The sequence below is a fragment of the Gorilla gorilla genome, chromosome 14, assembly GCF_029281585.2.
Source record: "Gorilla gorilla gorilla isolate KB3781 chromosome 14, NHGRI_mGorGor1-v2.1_pri, whole genome shotgun sequence".
NCBI classification, from domain to species: domain Eukaryota; kingdom Metazoa; phylum Chordata; class Mammalia; order Primates; family Hominidae; genus Gorilla; species Gorilla gorilla.
In genome coordinates, this window is record NC_073238.2 from 79,539,331 (window position 1) to 79,564,195 (window position 24,865).

Below are 24,865 nucleotides of genomic sequence, written 5' to 3' on the forward strand. Positions count from 1 at the left end.
AACAAGACAACACTGAAGCCAGACATTGACTTCTCCTCTCTAGCTATGAAAGTCTTAGATATCTCCTTCCAATATAAGGTTATTTCATTTTCCTTGAAAATCTGTTCGTTAGTGTAGCTACCTTCAACCATTATCTTATCTCAATCTTCTGGATAACTTGCTACAGCTTCTCCATCAGCATGTGCTGCTTCATCTTGTACTTTCATGTTGTAGAGAGGGCTTCTTTCTTCAAACTTCATGGTTTAACCTCAGCTAGCTTCAAACTTTTTGTGTGTATCATCCTTACCTCTCACAGCCTTCACAGAATTTAAGAGAGTGAGTGCCTTGCTCTGAATTAGGCTTTGGCTTCAGGGAATGTTGTGGCTGGTTTGATCTTCTAACCAAATCACTAAAACTTTCTCCACCTCAGCAACAAGGCTGTTTCATTCTCTTACCATTTGTGTGTTCACTTGAATAGTACTTTTACTTTCCTTCAAAAAGTTTTTATTTTTATTCACAACTGTGTTAACTGTTGGGCTCAAGAGGCCTAGTTTTCGGCCTATCTCAGCTTTTCCAAATGCCACCCTTACTAAGCTTAATTATTTCCAGCTTTTGATTTAAAGAGAAAGATGTGGAACTCTCTTTATCACTTGAACACTCAGAGGCCATGGTAGAACCCTACTATTAACTGTTAATAATAGTAGTTAATAATAACTACTATTGACTGTTAACTATTAATTTTAACATTTTCATGTCTCAGAAAATAGGGAGTCCCATAGGGAGGGGGAGTGGTGGGGGATGGCTGGTAGGTGAGCCAGTCAGAACACACATAGTATTTATTTATTAAGTTTGTCATATTATATGGGCTAAATTCATGCCACCCTAAAACAACTACCATAGCAGTACCAAAGATCACTGATTTAAAATTGGAGAAAGATGGATAAATATAAGGACCCAGTGCTCACCTTTTCCCAAAGAAGGATCAAAACAGTGAGTAGGTAACCACCTATCAAATAGACCTTCTAAGAGAAAACACTAGAATTCAGCAGAGAAGTGACTGGGAACCTCTGGGATATAAAAGGAGAAGGAAGTGAGACAGCATGCCTGGCTGGGATCAGTCAGGAGCCAAGAGAGACTACGCTTTATGGATAAAAGGTAAACAAGAGATCTCTAGTGGTCCACATTCCCATCATGGACTCCTGCAATTCTAGTCATGGGAGAGCTCTTTGACCCTCACAGGCCCTGAGACTAGCAGAGGAAATTCCCTGGAGTCCACACAATGGCACTGTTCCACAGAGGGAAATTGTGTTGGATCCCACACACTTCTTGAGACCCAAGAAGCTGCAGCCTGGTGCTATTTTGAGAGCTCAGCTCCCACCAGACTACGTCCTGCCCTGGGACCAATAGTTCTACATCTCCATATTCCTAGAGCCAGCCAGGCTGACATCCTCCCACATCCAACCAGGAAGCTACTTCCATTGCCAGCAGCACTTGTATGCATTGTCTGGGAGCCTGGAGATTAACTCACCCTGCCCACCACCACCAGTGCCCGTGCACATTGTCTGTGGTTCTGAAGATAGGCCTGCTTCTCCTACTACTTGTGCCACAACTACACAAATTATTCAAGTGCCTGGGGATCTATCTGCCCTGCTCACTCAATGCTGCTGCCTGCAAATACTGTCTGGGGGCCTAAGGATAGGCCCATCCTGCCCACCACCACCTGTCTATGTGCTTGCTGCCAGAGGCATAATGATGAGCCCATCCATCTTGCCAATGGCAGCTATGCAAACCTCCTGGAGACCTGGGTACCAGCCGACCTACAATATTGCATGTACCCCTGATGTCTGTATATGTTACATAGTGGTCCAAGAGTTTGTTTACCACCACCACTGCTGGCACCGTGGGTACCCAAGCATCCTGTACAGGAAGTCCTATCCAGAGCAATCAGGCAAGAGAAAGAAATAAAAGGCATTCAGTTGGAATACAGGAAGTCAAATTGTCTCTCTTTGCAGATGACATGATCTTATACCTAGAAAAACCTAAAGAATCTACCAAAAATTCTTTAAAATGATAAACAAATTCTCTAAAGTTGCAGCTTACAAAATCAACGTACAAAAATTAACAGCATTTGTATACATCAATGAAAAACTAGTTGAGAAAAAATAATCTTATTTATAATAGCTACCAAAAAATCTAAGAATAAATTTAATCAAGGGAGTGACAGACCTCTACAACAAAAACTACCTTGCACTGATTAATTAAATTGAAGAGAACACAAATAAAAATACTCATGGATCATAAACAATAATGTTAAAATGATTATATTGACAAAGCAATTTATAGGTTAAATGAAGTCCCTCTCAAAGTATCAGTGAGCTTCTTTACAGAAATTGAGGAATAAAAAACTATCCTAAAAGTCATAGGGAATTGCAGAAGACCCCAGAAAGCCAAATAAATCCTTAACAAAATATTCAAAGCTGGATAGGTCACACTGCCTCTTTTTAAAATACATTACAAAGCTATAGTAACCAAAACAGCAGGATTTGCAATAAAAATAGACAAATAGGTCAATGGAAGACAATAGACAACCCAGGAATAAGTCTATACATTTACAGTCAACTGATTTTTGATAAAGGTGTCCAAGAACATACATTAGGGAAGATCAGTCTCCTCAATAAATGGTGCTGGGAAAACGACTTCTTTGCAAAAGAATGATACTAGATACTAGATACTGTCTTTCAACATATAAAAAACTATCTCAGAAAAAATCACCTGAAAATGTGATAAAGACTTAAATGCAAGACATGAAATTATAAAATTAATTTAAAAAAACAGTGGAAATACTTCAGGATATTGGTCTGGGCAAAGATTTTATAGCTAAGACTTACTTCAAAGATTCCGGCAATAACAACTAAAATAAATAAATGAAACTATATTAAACTAAATAGCTTCTGAACAGCAAGGAAAACAACAGAATGATGAGACAACCTGTAGAATTGGAGAAAATACTTGCAAACTCTTCATCCAACAAGAGACTAGTATCCAGAATATAAAAGGACCTCAAACATATCAACAGCACACAAACAAACAAAAAACCCACACATAATCCCACTAAAAATGGCTACAAACCTGAAGAGCCATCACTAAAAAGAAGATTTACAAGTGACCAACAGGTATATTTTAAAATGCTAAACATTGTTAATTATCAGGGAAATGTAAATCAAAGCCACAATTACTGCACCCCAGTTAGAATTACTATTATCAAAAAGACAAAACAAAATTACAAATGCTGAGGAGGACACAGACAAAAGGGCATTCATACCCTGTTGGTGGAAATATTAATTATTAAATCCATTAAGAAAACAGTTTGACGGTTTTTCAGAAAACTAAATATAGAACTACTAACAGTCCAGTAATTCCACTACTGGGTATTTACCCAAAGAAATGGAAATCAGTATATCAAAAGAATATCTGCACCCCCATATTTATTTCAGCACTACTAATAATAGCCAAGCTATGGAATCAACCTAAGTGTTTTTGAATGAATGAAAGAATAGCAAAATGTGGTATACCTACACAATAAAATACTATGTAGCCATAAAAAGAATAAAATTCTGTCATTTCCAACAAAAGAAATTGAACTGGAGGACATTATTTTAAGCGAAATAAGCCAGGCACAGATAAATACGTAATACTTGTGGTCACTCACACATGGGAATTAAAAAAAAAAATCTCTTGAGGCTAGTGAATAGAATGGTGGTTACCAGAAGTGGGGAAGGATAGCAGAAAGATGAGTATAAAAAGGGATTGTTAAATGGGTACAAACATGGAGTACGTTCTAGTGTTTAATAGCATAGTAGGTAGCTATAGTTGATAATTATTTATTCTTTTTCCAAAATAACTAGAAGATTCCAAATGCTCTCAACATAAAGAAATGATAAATATTGAAGGTGATAGTATTCCTGTATAATTTATTGTTTTGTTTCAGCCATTGACTAAGATTACAAGAGTAAAAAGAAGTCATTTTATTTTTTTTGTCATAATAGTATTTGCATTAATTTATGTTTCAAACTATTTCATGAAATATTTTTCAATTTAATAAATTGCTTTTTCCTTACATGTTTTCTCTCTATACACACAAATGATGTAAATGTTAATTAGCTTGATCATGGTCATCATTTTAAAATGTGTATGTATATAAAAACATTGTGTGGTATTCCATGAATATACACAATTTTTATTTGTTAATTATACCTCAGTAAAATAAGAGAAATCAAACTCAAAATGATTGTATTTTTGTAGTATTTTCTAGTAGCATTACATTAAAGATCATTCTATAATTAAATCTATTGAATATAAAATATTTTGAAGCATATATATTGTGTAGGAAAAAAGTTCATGTTCAGATGGTTAATGAAAATATACAATTAATATAATTTTAATATTTCCAAAACTTAAAAATTTAAATTCCACTTGTTTTTCTACTTCACAATTCATTTTTAATATTCTTTATAAACAATACTAGTAAACATCAAGTTCCTTGTTAAGCATTTTACACATGAACACTCATTTAATTCTCACAATAAGCAATGAGGTAGGTACTTATATTTAATCCCCATTTTGCAGATGAGAAAATTAAGATGTAGAAATGTCACCTAACTTGTTGATATTTGCACAGTTAACAGTAGTAGAGCAACAGTAAAACCCTCTCAGGCTGTCTCCAGAGTTCATGGTGTTTACATTTACACTATTACTTATTGATGGATCACAGATAACTACTCTTGAGGTTGTCCTCATACTAGCACAAAATCCTGGTTTAAAGTTCATTTGGAAAATCCTTGTAACTTGGGAAAATTTTTTTTATATTCAGTAAAAATCTTTCATCTTGAAAAATTCACTGTGAAACACACACACAAGAAAATCAACAATGCATAAAAAGCCTAAAAAAATTAGCTCTATACTCCTGAATTTGTGCTTTTACTTATTTATTTTAGTATGTGTCTTCTAATCGTTCCAGAAAAAAAAATCAGGATTTTTAATCCTTATGCATTCCCTGATTTGGAAAATGTAAAGTGATTGGCTTGGAAAATTATTTAAAATGTCAAGTAGTTTATGTTTTATGGGTTTTCTCAGTGATTTTTCCAGGAGTGTATTCATACATAATTATAAACTTTCAAATGTTGACATTATACTAGACCTTTACATTAAAACATCCCTCATAATATATGTAATGGGATTGAGGAGTGGTGAAAATTGATCAGGGGAGTAGAATTGTGCAATATCTTCTCCTAAAAAAAGAAGAAAAATAAAATTGTATTAAAAATGTATGTATTTTAGATCTCTATTTCAACAAAAGTAGTTTTATGAACCACTTTTTATTAATGTAAGTTATGTTTGTGTTTTTCTGTTCTTTAAAATGATACATTATTCCTTTAGTCCTTAGCTTACAAAAATTTTAAAAGTTTCATGGGGATACCTTCGATAAAAAATCAGAACCATCAAATAACCCCATGTTCCACTTTATACTAAGCAGTTTGAAGAAGGAACACTATTTTCAGAAAAGTTGTTATCTTTTTTTGCTTGGTGATTGTTACTATATTTGAGAGCAAATAAAGAGGAAAGAGTGAATATTATACTCATTAAAATAATAGCTCAATATATAGGTCAACCTGTGATTGATTATATGATGAAAATACCATACATTCTCATTGAATGCCATTAATTGACTCATGGAAACTGAAACTTAAAGCAAACTTAGGTGTAACACAACCAATTTTACCATGGGTTAATTGATATCAATAAGACTTAAGTGTGTACATCATATTTCTGGTCACAAAAGCATCACCAAACTTTTAAATAAAGACTCAAAATACTTCTAATTTTAAATACGAAAAAAATGAGAGCTACAAATACATTTAAGGTAGAGTAATAAAAACAACTATTTATTCCATTTCTGACGAATCAGCAAGTGATAGCAGTCATAGTGGTGGTAGGTTAAATCAAGAAACACATGTTTGCAAAGTAAAAGTTTTAAGGAGCACACAGTTCATTTCAAAAACAAACAATAACAAATATGGCAGGCTCACTGAGCACTTTCATACCACATGATTTATCGTTATGCATTTGGATGACTATTGTGTACCTTATAAATTTTTATTTTATAATCAGTGATATCCATTCATTTTTCTTTTTTTATTATACTTTAAGTTCTGGGGTGCATGTGCAGAACGTGCAGGTTTGTTACATAGGTATACACGTGCCACGGTGGTTTGCTGCACCCATCAACCCACCATCTACATTAGCTATTTCTCCTAACTCTATCCCTCCCCTAGCCGCCTACCCCTCGGCAGGCCCCAGTATGCGATGTTCCCCTCCCTGTGTCCATGTGTTCTCATTGTTCAATTCCCACTTATGCTGAGTGAGAACATGTGGTGTTTGGTTTTCTGTTTCTGTGTTAGTTTGCTCAGAATGATGGTTTCCAGCTTCATCCATGTCCCTGGAAAGGACATGAACTCATCCTTTTTTATGGCTGTCCATTCATTTTTCAACCCACTTATTATAGTTCAGATTCTCAGGTGTCTGGACCATATTCTTGAATTTCAGAGGCAAGACCAGAACCCACCCTAGACAGGAGGCCATGCCGCCCCAGGGTGCACTCACACACACACTCCACACTCACTCAGACTGGGACCGTTTAGATATGTCTGTCACACATAATCTGCACATCTTTGGTGTGTGGGAGGAACCAAAATACCTGGAGAACACCCACACAGTCATGGGGAGAGCATTCAAGCTCCACAGTGTTCCCAGCTGCGAATCAATTTTCTGTTTCTCATCAACCTTATAACAAAATGACCTTGAATAAAATATTACTATTTGAGAACCTGGTGTATGTTATTTTGAAATAGCAAAAGATAGTGTTTTCAAATTTAATGTAAATAGCATCATCAGCTTAAAGATTTTTTGATCTTCACAACGCATTACAAAAATCATTCTTTAAATATATCCATACTATGGAAGTCATTTCATTGTAAATGTGTCATTTCCAGAGTGTGCAGATTTAAATATGCATTAATGGTATTACAAGGATGTGTCTCAGACATCAAATGAATTAACTTTGACAGATTGTAATTGGCAGAACTGACACCTTTGTTGCAAGCAGAACTTCTGGCTTCATTCATTAGTAAAGTCGTTCAGCAGATACAAAATGTCTTAAATTTAGTAAAATCGTCTTGCACTTTAGTTAATTACCTTTTTAATTATTGATTTCATTTTGAAATAAAGAATAAACAGTAAAAATAGTTAACAACAATAGCTATTTTTGACACATTTAGGTTCTAATCTGATTATGAAAATATGATTTCTTTTCTTTCTATAATTTTGATACAATCTCACTATTACACTGTAAAAATGTTTTAAAATACTAATATTGGCTTGATGCAGTTACTCATACCTGTAATTCCAGCACTTTGGGAGACTAAGATTGGAGCATTGCCTGAGTCTAGGAATTCGAGGCTGCAGTGAACAATGATTGTACCATTATACTCCAGCCTGAGCAACAGAGCAAGATCCTATCTCTAAAAAATGATGATAATAATAAATTACCAATATTGAATCAGAAGTGAATAAGCTTTTCATAATTTTTGAATTCTAGAACTAAAAACAAATATATAGTAATTAAAAATGTATTGATATTTGTAATTTCATCTCAATTAAAATGACAAAAAAGCACACTTAGGTAATATTATTAAACTAAATGTATTTAGACTGCCTTGTTTGGCACTATTATTATTTCTATTGCTAAGTCAGTATCAGCCAAGACAGTCCTAGAAACTAAATAATAATGATATTTTAAAATCATACAAAATCTTCATCTGCAATACCAACTCAAGAAGACTCATCTGGCCAGTCTTTGGCTACTCTCAGTTATATATATATATAGATATAGATACAGATATATAGATATATATAGATATATATAGATAGATATAGATATATTCACTGCACTATATATATTATATATTATAATTCTATATAAAATATAATTGTATATAATATATTATATAATATATATTATATTGCATAGTAAATGCTAAGCTCGATACATGACAGTTCAAAAATGCTTGCTGAGGTCGGGCGCAGTAGCTCACACCTGCAATCCCAGTACTCAGGGAAGACGAACGCCAGTGGATTACTTGAGTCCAGGAGTTTGAGGCTGGTGCCTGGCCAACATGGTGCAACCTCATCTCTACTAAAAACAAAACAAAACACACACACACACAAATTAACCAGACGTGGTGACTACACACCTGTAATTCTAGTTCCTCAAGAGAATCACTTGAAAGGAATAGGAATCACTTGAACCTGGGAGGCAGAGGATGCAATGAGCCGAGATGGGGCCACTGCACTCCAGCCTAGGTGATGGAATGAGAACCTGTCTCAAAAAAAACAAAAAACAAAACAAAAAAGACTCGCTGAACTGATGTTTTAAAGAAAAAACTTAGCCATAAGTAACCTTAATAAGTATATAAAGTCATAAAACCTCAGTGATCATCATATATCTCAAGAATTGTGAATAACGCTGGATTAGTGGAAATGGTGCTGCTTATGTTTTGCAAGTGTGCCTCACTGCAATAGAGACCCCGATTTTAGCAAAAGAAAAATTATGCTATTCTCTTATATTTCTAAATAGATAGAGAACAATATAATGACTTCATGCTTTCCAGAAAGGTTTGTTAAAATCAAATCCTATCTTTCATGGCTAAATTTGTGAGAAAAGATAGTCATAGGTATACTATCCTTTCTTAAGCAAGATTTATGAAGTTCATAATGTTATAATGTTTAGCTGAAATATGTATAAGATTTAATTCTTAATTTATTTTAAATTTTTGATACAGCTTATTTTGATGAGATCATGTGGCAGCACTGAAGAGGAGGCAACTGATATGAAATTGAGAGATAAGCATAAATACGATTTAGTACAAATAGTAAGTCTTAGTAAGCAAACTTCCTTAATTTTTACTCCAAAAATTGCTATCTATATGAATTTCAGCAATTTATTTCAATATCTATGAGAATAACAAAATTGGAATCACATATATTTTGGTGGTTTGGAAGGGAGATAAAGAAGTTATATGTGTATACATGTAGCTATTGAGTACTTGCTTTCCCCTCATAGGGCGTGTGATAAGCGTGTGGCTCCCTTCTTCCTTGCCCTTTTGCTCATACCTCTAGAGGAGCATACAGACAGGCAGGCTGGGGGGGCTCTGACACCACAGCAGTGTCTAGGGGTGAATGTTTACAGCCGAAACCCCAGTGGGCATGTGTCACAGGGTGCTCTTTTAATTTTACGGTCTATAGACAGCTTGTGTTAACCAGCTCAATTAGACCCTCTACCTTGTCAGAAGGACAGAGAGCTTTCTGTGTCTCGCGGTTCTTATCTCAATGTATCAGAAGACTCAGATCACATGGGAGAATGAGAGTACACCCCCGCCTCCCCCAAACACCCTGCCCAATGCCCCGGCCAAACTCCACCTCACCCCATCAGCTGATGGACTACCAGCATGCTGGCGTCTGTCTATGTGCTCTTCCCCTAATGTGCTCCCAATGTCTTCTCCATGTCCAGCTGATTGTCTTCTTCCATCTATGTGTTCCTCTGGCGGGCCAGCAGCTTCTGTCTCTGCCTTGCTAGGGTCTCGGGTTTCTATAGGCCCAGGATAGGAGCGTGGCTGGCCAGGGTAGTCTTGAAAAATGCAACCCTTGGGAAGGAAGGCAGAAGTGCCTGTCCTCACCTAGGTCCATGGGGGTGGAGCCCTAGCCAGGGACCACTCCCTCCTCTACAGGGTGCTTCCCTTCCCTCTTCGATATCATTTAAAGGGACCTCGCTCTTCCCTTCCCAGCAATCCCGTATAATATCTAGGGAAATGGTAAAGTCCTGGTTTACCTAATTGGAGATGCCAATAGACGGCATTAGCAGTTCGTCTATCAAGTACTCTCATAGCTCAAATCACCAATTTTGTTAGAAAACCATAAATATCCATGATGCCCATTAAACAAAAACTCACTGGCACACAGTCTATTTTTTTTTTTCTTATATAAGCCTTGACTTGCCTTTTGCTTTTGAAAGGTGACAGTCACAAATGATTAATCTGATTAACATTTAAGTAAATCTGACCTGCATTTCTATCTAACTGCCATATGTGTGTTATTCTCTGTCAGTTATTTCTGAAAGTTTCACCGATCTGTCTGCGTGAGTCTCTCCATTAAAGTCACAGAAACAGGCAGCTTGAGTAGACACTTTATCCACACTTAAGCCCTACTCTTGAGCCTCTTTTTGTGACAATAAAGTGATTTTGCTTTCATGGCCAAATCTGGTTTTGTCCATGTATGCTTTATATATATGTAGATTGATGGTTAGATAGATGACAGATAGATAGGGATAGATAGATAGATAGATAGATAGATAGATAGATAGATAGATAGATAGATAGACAGATAGATAAAATCTGTCATTTATTGCCCAGTTGATGGCAATGAAGATAGTAAGCTGATTTTAATCATCTGACCATCCGCTCTCTGTCAGGAGGACTAGGAGAGGGAACAAATTTTCCGTAATGAGCCAATCAATTCAGAATCTAGTTTTCTTTATAGTTTTATCAATTTTGTTCATCTTTCCTCTTCTGAGAATTGAGTTATCTATTCTGTTCCTAGAATTGAGTTATTTATTATTAAGTTACTGGGTTACAAGACAATGGTTAAGTTGGGCTTTTAGCCTTTGTCAGTTCTGAGTTTGGGAATTTTTTAATATAATTTCCTGAGATATTATTCTGACAATTGATATAATGCTTTTGGAAATTATTCAATCATAAAAGTGTATCCATATTACAAGGATATCTTATCCTTATAACATATCCATACTGTAAAAATATCTAATTTAAATTAGAAAAAATTATTAAAAAATGTAAGAAATTGAGTTTTGTAAACATAAAAGAGGGAAGCTTAATTATTTGGGTAACAAGTGTGTAAATGAGACTAAGTCTCTGTTGGAATAAGAACAGCAGTGGAATAAAAAGGATTATTTCTGCTTTGACATTTTTTAAACAGCTTTATTGAAGTATAACCAATATACCATGCAATTCACCTAGTTAGACTTTTCAAGTCAACAACTTTTAGTTTACTTAGAAATTTGCGCATCCATCACCACAATCACTTTTAGAACATTTTAATTACTCCCAGAAGAAACTCCACACCCCTTAGCTTTTATCCCCAATTCCCCTATCCTTCTAGTTGTAGGCAACCACTAAAGCACTTTCTGTTTTTACAGATTTGTCTATTCTGCATATTACATATAAATGGAATTATAAAATATATGGCCCTCGGTGACTGTATTCTGTTATGTAGCGTAATGTTTTCAAGGTTTATCCATTTTGTAGCATTTATTCTTATTGCCAAATATTATATTATATCAATATAACACATTTTATTTATTCATTCATCAGTTAATATATGTTTTGGTTGTTTCCACATCTTGTCTATTATAAATGAGACTATTATGAACATTAATGTACAAGTTTTTTTACTGTCATGTGTTTTCATTTCTTTGGGGTATAAACCTTGGAGTGGAATTACTGGATCATATAGTAACTGGGTTTAAACATTTGTGGAAATGCCAGACTGTTTTCCAAGTGTCTGTACCACTTTACATGTCCCCAGTAGCATATGAAGATTCCAGTTTCTTCACATCCTTGCCAGCTCATGTTATTATCTGTCCATTTGATTATAGCCATTCTAGTGGATGTGAAGTGGTATCTCATTGTAGACTCATTGCAAGCTGGAAACACTTGACATCACAAAAAAGCAGAAGAGTTTTAGGTACATGTTTTTTTTTTCTCCCCTTCCTCCTTCTCTCAGAAAAAAATAAAACAGGAAAGTTTCTCAGAAGTACATTCAATAAGAGAGGGAAAATTTTGCAACACAAACACTGTGTTAGCAGAGGTTAAGCTTCAGCCAGTGGCTACAATCACAATACAATTAGATGAGGATTAAAGAAAACAGTATATAATGTAATAGCTGCAAAATCAGACATAGTTCCCTATTTAGATTAGAGTTTTAGAAATTTCTTCTGCTTTGTAACTGTGAAATATTTTCTAAACAAAATCATAAGAATACATTGGTTCATCTTCAGAAATTATATCTTAAGCTTAAAATAATTTATATTTTGAATGGCAAATAAAGCCCGGTTATAAATATGCATATAAACACAGAGACACACACACACATACATACATAAAATTATAGTATTTTCAAGAATAGAAAAGATTAACTTTAAAAAAAAGATAGTGCTTTAAAAAATGTTCAAGCCATTGCTGAAGCACTAACAGAAATGAAAAATATATTTACATATACTTATATTGTGACCATGCGTTTATGCACACACACACACACACACGCACACACAGAGCTATACATTAATTGGCCTTGATTGCTAAGTCACAAAGTAAGAAGCAAAAAAATTCAAGTCAGTTAACCAAACAGAAAAAAATGTTTTAAAATCCTCTGCACTTTTAAACAAAATTTGAAAAGTTTTAAATAATGATTATATACAGAATATATACATATATATACACACACACACACAGAGATAGGTTTTCTTAAGTAGTAAATTCAAAGTAGTTAGTGCATTTCCTTATTTAATATGCCTGATAAGGTTAATATATTTCACAGTGGAAGCTACAAATCTATTAAGTATTGTCATCCATAATTATTAAATATAAAAAGTACAACATAAATGTGTCTGTGATTTTAGTTGCTTATGTTTAAATAACTGTATATTAAATTAATAACGGAAAGTTTATAAATGTTAACAAAACAATCACTAAGCATATTATTGGTCTGACTGTATTTTTGTGCTTTTTTATGTTTAAAATGTTTTAATAAATGTTTCTCATTTTTAGAAAAGCTAATGTATCTAATATTAAATTTAACTTAATAATACAATTATAAATATTAAATCCCATATAACTATAATACTCTTAAAGCTAAAATTAATACTATGGAGTATACTAACAAGTGCATATTATTAAATGCTGCTGTACTGATAAAAATGTTGTCACTGTAAGCTAGCTGAGTGTGTGTGTGTGTGTGTGTGTGTGTGTGTGTTAATCTTTAGACAACTTTTAGTGGTTTTGGATTTTATATTCATATTTTCTATGTAGGAATAAGTTTTCTCTGGAACTACTTTTGATATTTGATTTTTTAGGATAATAAATCTTTTACAGATTTATTTGGCAATTTTGATAGTCCTCAGATGGCCATTTGTATCAAGTTTCTCTCCTTCCCTTATTCTGGAGAATATCCTAAAATAACTGTTTGCTATTCTCCACATATTAATTGGGTCAACTACTATATTAACTCATTGAAATAGATGAAAGTAGCCACTTCCTTTATCTTTAATTCCAAATAGGCCTATTCTTTTATTAATATTTCCTTCATACACATACTTTTTAAACTGTTGACAAAGCACTTTCCTGTATATTTTCTTATTTTGATAGTGATGACAATACACACAAGTACATGAAAATAAATCTTGGAATCCAAGTGGCTCTTTAAGTGTGTCACTTGGCAAGTTTATACAGGACCATTAAGCCATTTGTGTGTTTTTTGGTCCATTTTCTTTCTTAGCTAGCTACCACAGCAACACCGGTTTTTGAATATTCTTAATTATGCTAACATCTTTTTTTACTTTTTTCGTATAAATAAGGTGATATCCTAAATGTGTTTACTCAAGAACAGGGAATTCAGAACAATTTTATTGCCTAATTTTACTTAATCTGATAGCTAGAGATTATTCCTCTTTGGTGCATGTAATAGTGTGGACAACTAAATTAATAAAAGACTCAGGAGGTTTTCAGTCTCATTTTTAATTTTATAGTTTCTTCAGTTGAAAAAGCTGTATCTATAGAAAAATACTCAGTACCTCTCATTAAATGTGTTTATCTCCTTCTTCACCCATAACTGTAAATGCCACTCCAATCTAAATCCAGTAACTTTAAATTTTCTGATAAAGCTGAGTTTTCAGTGTAATATCTATACAAACTAAAAGCCTGCCCTGTCATAAATTAATCATTGTTTTTTAAACAATTTGTATATTATTTGTTGATGACATACATTACAAACCATCAAGGAATATTTTTTGTGGATTTGTATAAAGACTTTGATACAGGATGAACTTTGCTGAACTTCTTTTTTGGTTTGCTATGAACAAAACAATGTTTATAGCTTTCTTAAACATTAACACATCACAGAATAAAATAATTTAAATAACAGTATAATAAAATAATACCTTATCAGAGGTATTCCAGTACTTCAGAAAATTTTAATTATTAACATGAGAACACATATAAATGTAATATTTTAGAACTTAAAATTGTCCTTCAGTTGACTACCAATGAGTGATTTCATCTCTATGTATATAATAATGGTATATACACAATTAGACATTACAAATCCAAAAGGAATTTTGCAAATACAACAATCGGAATCCACATAGTGAAAACGTATTTACATTTCAAATGTTTCTTATGCATAGCAATAAATTTTGTCATTGCAAACACACATGCTTGATACCATCTAAGAAAATATCTGGTCCACTCATGCTCAAGTAACCCCCTCAATGGCAGGGGGGATTCTTTTCAAGTTTACAAATATATTGGCAGAGAAATGTTACCAGAGAGACTGAATGGCTGTTGAAATCTTATGTTATTTCTAAGTATGTTAACTCTGATAAAAAAAAATAAAGTTGCAGACTACCTGAAACACCCAAATGAAGGACGATTTGAAGATTGTAATGAGTTGTTTCAATTATAAGCCTTTTATATGTTTTAGTGATAGATTCTAAATTTTCTGGTTATTTGGCATTTCCTTTATCAAAAGCTATTGTGTTTTCTCTTGGAAAAAAGATATACTGATTTTGTTTTTCTCAATTTGAAAATGCCTTCAAGTCTGTGTTGTGTTAGACAAACTCCTCTTATACATGAAATGTGTAATAACTGTGCAAGTTCTTCTGTTTAGTAAGAAACATTCTTGCCCCTATTATCCTCAAAATCTGGAGAATGAGAATGAAATAATGGTATTTTAAAATCAAATCTTTCCAAAACTTTCATAAGAGATTTCCTTCCCTTGGTTCAAAGTCTTAATAATAATGGCATCTGTACCACAAATCTTCACTATTTTCTACTATATAAAGTAGAATAACCATAGACTTGTTGGCATAGTTTGCTGGTAGACTCTACCCATTACATTTTCATTTTGTCAAATTTTGTATATATTAAAAATGATAATAATATAATAAACAGCCGTGTATTCAACAGAAGAAAGCTTTATTTTCAAAAGAAATATACTTGGACACATTAATTAAGACTGCATAACCAAGATTTGGTATACTAGAAAAGACATCACTAAGAGAAAACTTTTCATCTGTTTGGAAATGGCTAAACTAGTCTTTTTAGGCAATACTATTTTTAAACCACTGGGTGTGCACTCATGGATTTATATTGCCCATTATAAGAAAAGACAGATATGTTATAAAGTGATCTTTGATGTCATAATTGTAATTACTTTGTGGAGCCATGTACCATGCACATAAGTTCGTGATAAATGTTAACTGATAAATGTTACATGTGTTCTGACTACTCCACCAACCAGCCATCGCCCCATCTCTCTGTGTCTCCTCAGGGATCTGTGCTAGCATCTCTTATTTTGGTCTTTTTAATAATAGTGATTCTAACTTGCATAATATAATATCTCATTGTTCCGATCTGAATTTTCTAATGCTTAGTGATGCTGAAAATTTTTTTATATATCTGTTGGCCATTTGTATATCTTATTTTGTGAAATATCTACTCATGTTTTTGCCTACTTTTTAATGGCATTAGTTGTTTTATTACTATTGAGTTGAGTTCCTTGTATATTCTGGATATTAGTCACTTGTTGGAGAATAGTTTGCAAATATTTCCTCCCATCTAACAGATTTTCTCTTTACGGTTGTATTTCCTTTGGTGTACAGAAGCTTGCAATAAAGTATTTTTCAATGAAAGAATATACTTTTTTTAGACATAATGCTAGTGTATACTTAATAGAGTACAATAGAGTGTAAACACAACTGTAATACATGCTAGGAAACCAAACTATTTGTGTGATCTGCTTTATTGTGGTTTTCTGTAACCGACTCTGCAATATCTCTGAGATATGTATGCATGTGTTTAACAAAAAGGTCTTTACTTGCTTAAATTTCATGAGGAGTCTGATGTAGTAAGGTCCCAGATGTGATTGAAGACACTAGAGTTCTTGTCTTATGGAATGATTTCTTTGTAGATGACATAAAATATGGAAAAACATCCCATGCTCATGGATATGAAGAATCAACATTATTAAAATGAGTGATGCCCAATCTACATATTCAATAGTATTCCTATCAAATTACCAGTGGCATTTTTCACAGAATTAGAGAAAACAATTCTAAAATTCATAGAAAGCTGAAAAAGAGCCAGAATAGCCAAAGCAATCTTAAAGAAAACAAAGCTAGAGGGATCAAATTACCTGACTTCAGAATATATTAGAAGCTTATGATGACCAAAACAGCATGATATTGGTACAAAAATAGACCTATACATCAATAGAACAAAGAGAGAACCCAGAAATAAAAGAAAATACCTACAAACAACTGATCTTTTACAAGGTCAACAAAAATATGCACTGGGTAAGGGTACCTTACTCAATAAATGACGCTGGGAAAACTGGCTAGACATATGAACAAGAACAAAAGTGAACCCCTATCTCTCACCGTACACAAAAATTAAGTGAAGATGGATGAAATAATTAAATGTAACACCTGAAACTATAAAAATCCTAGAAAGAAACTGAGAAAATACTCTTGTGGACATTTGCTAAGGCAAATAATCTGTGACAAAGACCTCACAAGTAAATGCAACAAAACCAAAAATAGACAAATGGGACTTAATTACATCGAAAACCTTTGCACAGCAAAGTAAAAACAACAAACTAAACAGAAAACCTACAAAATGGAAGAAAATATTTGCAAACTATGCATCTAACAAAGAACAAATATCCAAAATTAATAAGGATCTCAAACAAATCCACAAGACAAAAACAACCCCACTGAAAAGTAGGCAAATGATATGAACACATGTAGCCAACAAACATATGAAAAAATGCTCAGTATCACTAATCAGAAGAGAAATGCAAATTAAAGCTGCAATGACATGCCATCTCACACCAGTCAGGGTGGCTGTTCTTAAAAGTAAAAATACAACAGATATTGACAAGGATGCAGAGAAAAGAGTACACTTATACACTGTTGGTAAGAATGTAAATTAGTTCGACCCCTATGGAAAACAGTGTGGCGATTTCTCAATGAACTAAAAATAAAATTACACTTCCACCCAGTAATCTCATTACTGAGTATCTACCCAAAAGTAAATAAATCATTTCATAAAGAGACATCTGCATTCACATGTTTATTGCAGCAGTATTCACAACAGCAAAGTTATGGAATCAATCTTTGTGTTCATCAATGGTTGGCTGGATAAGGAAAATGTGGTATATATATGTCATGAAATACTATGCAGTCATGAAAAAAATCATGTCCTTTGCAGCAATGTGGATGGAGCTAGAGGTCATTATCCTAAGTGAAATAATTTAGAAACAGAAAATCAAATACCATATAATCTCACTTATAAGTGGGAGCAAAACAATGGGTATACATGAAGATGAAGATAGAAATAATAGATACCAGGGATTTTACAATGGGAGAAGATGACAGGTGGGTGAGGGCTGAAAATTACCTATTGGGTACAATGTTCACTACTTGAGTGATGGGTTCACTAGAAACCCAACCTCATTATTACACATTATATTCATGCAATCTACCTGCTCATGTCCCCACTGAATCTACAATAAAATAAAATAACAAAAATTATTTTATATCCTGGACAAATGTATCGATCTGCAATTTCTCCACAACTATGATGCAAATCATAAATGATCCCAAGTTTTAGATAAATATACAATAGCATAAATTTATTGATTAAAATACATTTGGATAGGCCTGGCGTGGTGGCTCAAGCCTGTAATCCCAGCACTTTGGAAGGCTGAGGTGGACAGATCACCTCACGTCGGGAGTTTGAAACCAGCCTAGCCAACATGCTGAAACCCCAACTCTAATAAAAATACAAAAATTAGCTGGGCATGTTGGCAGGTGCCTGTAATCCCAGACACTCAGGAGGCTGAGGCACGAGAATCGCTTGAACCCGGGAGTTGGAGGTTGCAGTAAGCCAAGATCACGCCTTTGCACTCCAGCCTGGGCGACAGAGTGAGACTCTATTTCAAAAAACAAACAAACGAACAAACAAAAAACACTTGGATAATTAAATTGCTCTTGAATGTGTATTGGCCAGCTAAAGCAAAGTATACATATGTAGTAGTTTCAGTTTAGACATATCAACAAAAGTAGAAATATCAATCAAGAAGAAAAGTCCCACTGTATTATTGTGCATAGGATTATTGTCTTGACTAGGTCTGGTACATATGGACACCAAATGCAGAGTATTTTCCAACTATTTTATATGACATTGGTGATTCTCCTTGTATTTTCTTTTTGCCTTATACCACTAATATGCAGGTGCATAAAAGTTGCAACATAGTTATGACTATAAGCCATAGTACTGGATCAAGAAGAAACTTAAACATTTACAGAAAACATGGATCTTATGACAGTGAATTGGACCTCAGGAATTATGAAAGAGAAATGGAGCGGCCCTGGCTTAACTAAGCAGGAGATTCCAAAAGAAGTGCAATACTTCTTATCCACAGATAAACACAGTAGGTTCAGAAAGAGCTAAAATTATAAGGTTTCTTGAAAAAACCATAAATAACTGCAATTGACTTCCATGTTAACGGTTTTGTCTGAACCAGGGTATATTTTCTCTGATAGTTTCCAGCCAATTAGCTTACCACTGGACAACATTAAGTCTTCTACGGAGGAAGCCAGCTTCTATGGATGACATTTTTTCTTTCTCATGGATACGTGATAGGCGTAGTGTTTATGCGCGTGTAGGTGTGTACGTGAGAAAGAGAGATCCAGAGACTGTAGGATTACGTTTTCTCCCACATAAACGGGGATTTTTTAAATCTATGTTTATAAGGAAGATTGATCTATAATTTTTCTATTCTTAGATTTTCTTTTTTTTGGGTTTCAATGTAATATTAGACTTTGTGGAATTCTCTTTTTTTAATCTATGGAAAAATGTATACAATATTGAAATTTTATTTTCCTTATATGTTTTATTTGTATTGTTAATAAATTAGGAAGGTATGGGTTTCTTTTATTGGGGAAAATAGTGATTTAACTCTGAATTTATTGGAAGTGTATTAGGGCATTTTGGATTTTTATTTTGACTGGACAATTTTAGTCATTTATAATTTATTGGATTTTATTTCTAAGGTTAAATATGTGGCCAGGCACGGTGGGTCATGCCTGCAATCCCAGCATTTTGGGAGGCTGAAGCGGGTAGATCACACGAGACCAGGAGTTTGAGACCAGCCTGTCCAACACGGCAGAACCCTTTGTCTACTAAAAATACAAAAACTAATCAGCATGGTGGCACACGGCTGTAGTCCCAGCTACTCAGAAGGCTGAGGCAGGAGAATCTCTTGCACCCGGGTTGCAGCAGAGGTTGCAGTGAGCCTAGTGAGACTGTCTCAAAAAGAAAAAAAAAATGTATAAAATGTTTCATGGTATTTTTCTATTATATTTCCTATTTTTTTATTTCACTGTATCTGAAATGTTAACTTTCTCTTTGTTACTAATATTATTTATTTCTGACTTCTCTTAATCATTCAGGTCTTTTTTATATAGTTCCATATAATAGAATCTTTTACTATGTTGTCCAGTGTATATCAAATAACAATTGTTTTACAGGCTCTGGACCTCAGAGACAATTAGGCAATGAACATTCTTTAACGATGTTGCCTTAACAATTCATATTTACATTTGGGTAGGCTATATTTTAAATTTGCTGAAAATTGAACCTTTCCAATTAGGTGAGTACATGTAAACTTTGAACAATACGGGAGATTTAGGGGTGCCGACTCTCTGTATAGTCAGAAATCTGTGTATAACTTTTGACTCCCCCAAAACTGAACTACTAATAACCTGCTGTTGACTAAAAGCCTTGTTAATTGCAAAAACAATTAAAACATATTTTGTATGTTACATACATCATATACTGTATTGTTACAATAAAGTAAGCTAGAGAAAATAAAATGTTATTAAGAAAATTATGTGGAGGAGAAGGAAGAGGAGGAATTCGTCCTACTGTCTTAGGGATGGCAGAAAATCTGCTTGTAAGCAGACGTGCACAGTTCATATCCATGTTGTTCAAAGGTCAACTATTTGCTGTTTAGGTTAAGTGTCTATCAGTGTAATATCATGCCTCAATTAGAGCCTCCGACTCCTTTTGCCTACTTTGTAACTCCATTTCTTTTACCAATTCTTGGATTGTTTTTCATACTACAATCTATGCAATGACTATATCCATTTTCCTAAGAGTCAAATTTGATATTTCCTTCTCCCTTATCTGCTATATCTAACCATTAATCAAGCTGCTTAGTTTTATTTCTAAATATATCTAGTGTCCTATTTTACCCCTTTAGGGGCGTCTATTGTAGTCTACCAATTTATCTTTTTGCATTAACTTTGACCCCTCTGTAAACCATGCTAACCAGTGTAGCAAAAAAGATTGCTAAGAAGCAAAACTGACTATATAATCCCCTATTGTAAAACCCTGTATTGTATTCTCTTTTATCATTACATAAAGAGCAATGCACTTTACATGGTCCGTATTCTTCTACATAATGTGGATCCTTCCCATTTTCTCACTCATTATGCATTCGTGCCTCCTCTCTAAGGTGCTTTGAACACTGACTTTCAATTCCAGTTTCCTTTCTGTCCCAGGATTAGCATGTACTTGGAATATTCTTATCTCTCCCTATTATTGTCCATGTTTTTCTTCCCATTATTCTCCGTATTTCTTGTCCTTTCTTAGGTTCGCAAATCAAATGCCATTTTTTTCTTTTCTTTTCATTTTAAATTTGGAAAGGAGAGTTTTGTTTCTAATAAAGGGTTATAGACTGCAGGATGCCCATTCTGACAGGCTGGGAAGCATAGTCTCTGGTTGGAAGCCAGAAACAGACACTTGGAGGGAAAGCCAAAGGGAACATAAATTTGTGGTGAGCAGGGTGGCCAAATATACACCTCTAATAGGTTATATAAGAAATCACAAATATTTATGAGAGGAGAAGCATGCACATATGCAATTGAGCATCATGCCCCTTTGTTGGTCCCATGCACAAATAATGGCAGCGTTAGCGTGATCCAATGTTGGAGTTTTAGGACCTTAGATGTCAAAACGTGAAGCAGAGGACACAAAAACCCTTCTTGGACACATTCGCTGTAGACTGGCCATAACCACTCTGTCTTCTCTTATCGGGCAAAAAAAGTAGGGCAGCATCAAGAGGTTGATTGGGATCAGTGGTGGAGTTTTGGAAAGGGCTGTTTTCTGTGTCTCGCCTACGGAAGAAAGTCTAATGGAAGTTAGTGAGGGAGGGACTATAAATGAGGCATGTCTGACCTCCCATCCTAGGTCATGCGGGAGAACTCAGTTTTCAAGGTTACTCTGGGGCTCCCTTGGCCAATAGGAGAAATGCCGCTTCTTTAAGGAAGTCTTAAAACTAGATGGTACTTATCTAAAGACGCTCACCTCCATTACATCTATTGTAGTTCATCTTATTTCATGAAACATTTGGCTACATCACACTCCCGTCAGTGCAATGTTTGTACTATTTGTACTGTTTTCTCATTTATTCTTGTGGTTGTTTTATAGCAGCAGTTTAATAAACACCTTTGAGTAAATGAGTATGTAATTAATAGTTAATTTCTTTTAAATACTTGAAATTTGATGAATTCATTACTTAATTTCTAGTCAATGACTTGGTAGTTGGTTTTTTGTTTTTATCTTTCTTGAACACACAATTGGGGGAAATGCAAGCCCACAAACAATGGCAATAACAACATAATGACAATGGAAGACTAATAGTAAGCAGCAAATTATGCGGTAATTATGAGGTACGTGCTATTTTTCATAGAAACTGCAGTTGACGTTATAGGTTTATTTATAGCTAATATTTCAAAGAGTGGTTATTTTAAACCACATCAGAAACAGTGACTTTATATGTTCAGAATTTACATCCAGAGCTACCTATGCTACATTTGAATAAAAATGAGAAAAAAACCTGGTAGAAATGATATAATTTCCATTATTTTAAAAAATAAATAAAAATGCAAAATGACACACTACCACCATCCCCTTGCCTAACACATATTACATGTCAAAGATTCTGTATTCAAATAATTTTTAACAGTGTAAATCACATGATTTAGTTTTCTTAGTTAATTGTTGCAGATTTTTTTTTCACTTATAGCAGATGTGTTCTTGAAAAATTATACCTATTGTAGAAATTTTGGAAAGAGTCCTAGAACACCCAATTATGTGAGAGTTATGGCTCATATAAGGGGCACCTACTGTTTTAAAAGGGAACATGGGATTTATAAATTTTCCACAAAGGAAGATCTGTCTGAAAGATTTAATGGGACTGGGATTTGAACAAAAGATATTTGTTTTGTTTTCTGTTTTCCTGACACTCATTTTGTCAACACCAATTAATTATTAAGTGCCACAGTGGTTTGGAATCCCAGAATAAACATTTTACCCACACCTTCTGAATCCACCTGATGTACAGCCTAAGAAGAAATTCATGAAGCACTGGGCATGTTACCAGATACTTACTTATTCTGGTCAATTTTTTAGTACTTGGAAAAGCTACACAATAGTAATATAGTTTTTCTCATTTACTAAATCTATGTTTTGTTTTTCAAGAATAAATTAATTTTAAAAACTTACTGACATTATAGCATATAATTCATTGAATTCAATTTATTTTGTTTTTATTTGAGTAAAAGAATTTTACTAAGTGCACCAACGGATGATATTCAGCTCTGCCCCAGAATTCTTAGCTGGGCAGACTGGTGAATTGTTTGTCTCCCAAAGCCAGTCTGTAATGACTGGAGGAGGAGACTGGGTTTTCAAGTGTGAAGACAGCAAGACAAGTCTTCAAAGAACATGAAAACTCAAGAAAACATGATGCCACCAAAGGAACATGAAGTGACTGTCTCGTCACTGATCCCCCAAAATGGAGCTCTACAAATTGCTTGGGAGATAATTCATGTTAATTGTTTTAAGAAGTTCGGCAGGCTACAAGAGAACAGACAGACAACCCAACAAAATCTTGAAAATAATACATGAACAAAATGAAAAGTTTAAGATACAAAAATCTCTAAATATGTAAAAGGCCTTAACTAATCCCATCTTGTTTTACACTCTATCTTCTTCCTTGTGCTTCAGCAGGTATCCTTCTTGTGAGTTCTTAAATATACTCAACATGGTTTTGACTCAGAACATATGTTCCTGCTGATTCTTCTGCCTAAGAATGATGTTAGTGGGCGTTATAATAAATTATTCTTTCAAATATGACTTACTCAAGGCTTCCCTCATCACAGCATTTAATATAGCAGCTGCCTTTATCACTTTCTATCACCTTACTCTGTTCTATTGTTTTCTTATAGATTTTATCACTGTATAACATTTTGTACTATCTTTATGTATTTTTTGTCTTTGTCAATAAAAATGTAAGCTCACTTGATATATAGCTAAATAGATACACATGTGGATGTAGATATAGATATCAGTGTCATATGCTTAATACTTTTAAAAGCATCTTTTAAGTATCTCATACTGAATAGCTATTTGCTGAATGATTAATAAAGGAATGAATGAATTTTAATGTGGTGAAGAGGTGATCTAATCCTGAATAAAGAATGAAGACAGCAGTCAATTATTCTGGACATAATATCATGAAAAAAGCAACAGGGTCTAGACTGTGTTTAGAAATTGGTTACAAGATACAAGTCTCCACAAAAGTGAACCAAGATTCTTGTACAAAAGGAAAATTAAAGTAATTGGTAATAAAGCATTAAATATAAATAAAAATCCATGAGTTTTTAGAGATGAACCTATTTGCAATTTACTCTAATAGTGGATACATGAACTTATGCATTTGTCAAAATAAATGGAATTTTACAGCAAAAAGTATGGATCAATGTATTCATTAAAAATTATTTAAGAAATTGGGAGGACACAGGATGCAATGAAAAATGTAACAAATCATTCTAACTGTATGTAACTAAAGGTGGTAGGACAAATAGGTGCTGACCTAAGTAGCTTTGGAAATGAGTGGTCTGTAAAACTAATGGCAAATAAAAACTTTACATAAAAACTTTACAATGTTACCCTGTGTAAATTTGTGTCACACAGGGTAACGATTAACAATTTTGATACAATACATGTATATTGGAAATGAATGCTTAAAGAATGGTGGATGGTGTGAACAAGGTTTTTCAGTGTTGCAATGGGAGTTTACAGATAGTCAAGTGGAAGAGAATAGAAAGATCTGTGTGGCAATGGATTAGGGTTTAGGGACATCAGATGAACTCACATAGCATCTTATATAAACACTTAGAGACAAGTAGAAATAGTTGTGATTATATGCTTATACAAGTGTTAGTACATACATATATATTTTTATTCTCTTTGGTCACAGGACTGGAAGCAATGACATCCTAGTAATAACAGGCACAGCCAGTGGCCTTATCTTACTTTTTAATAATGTTTTTCATAAGAAAAATCAGGAGAAT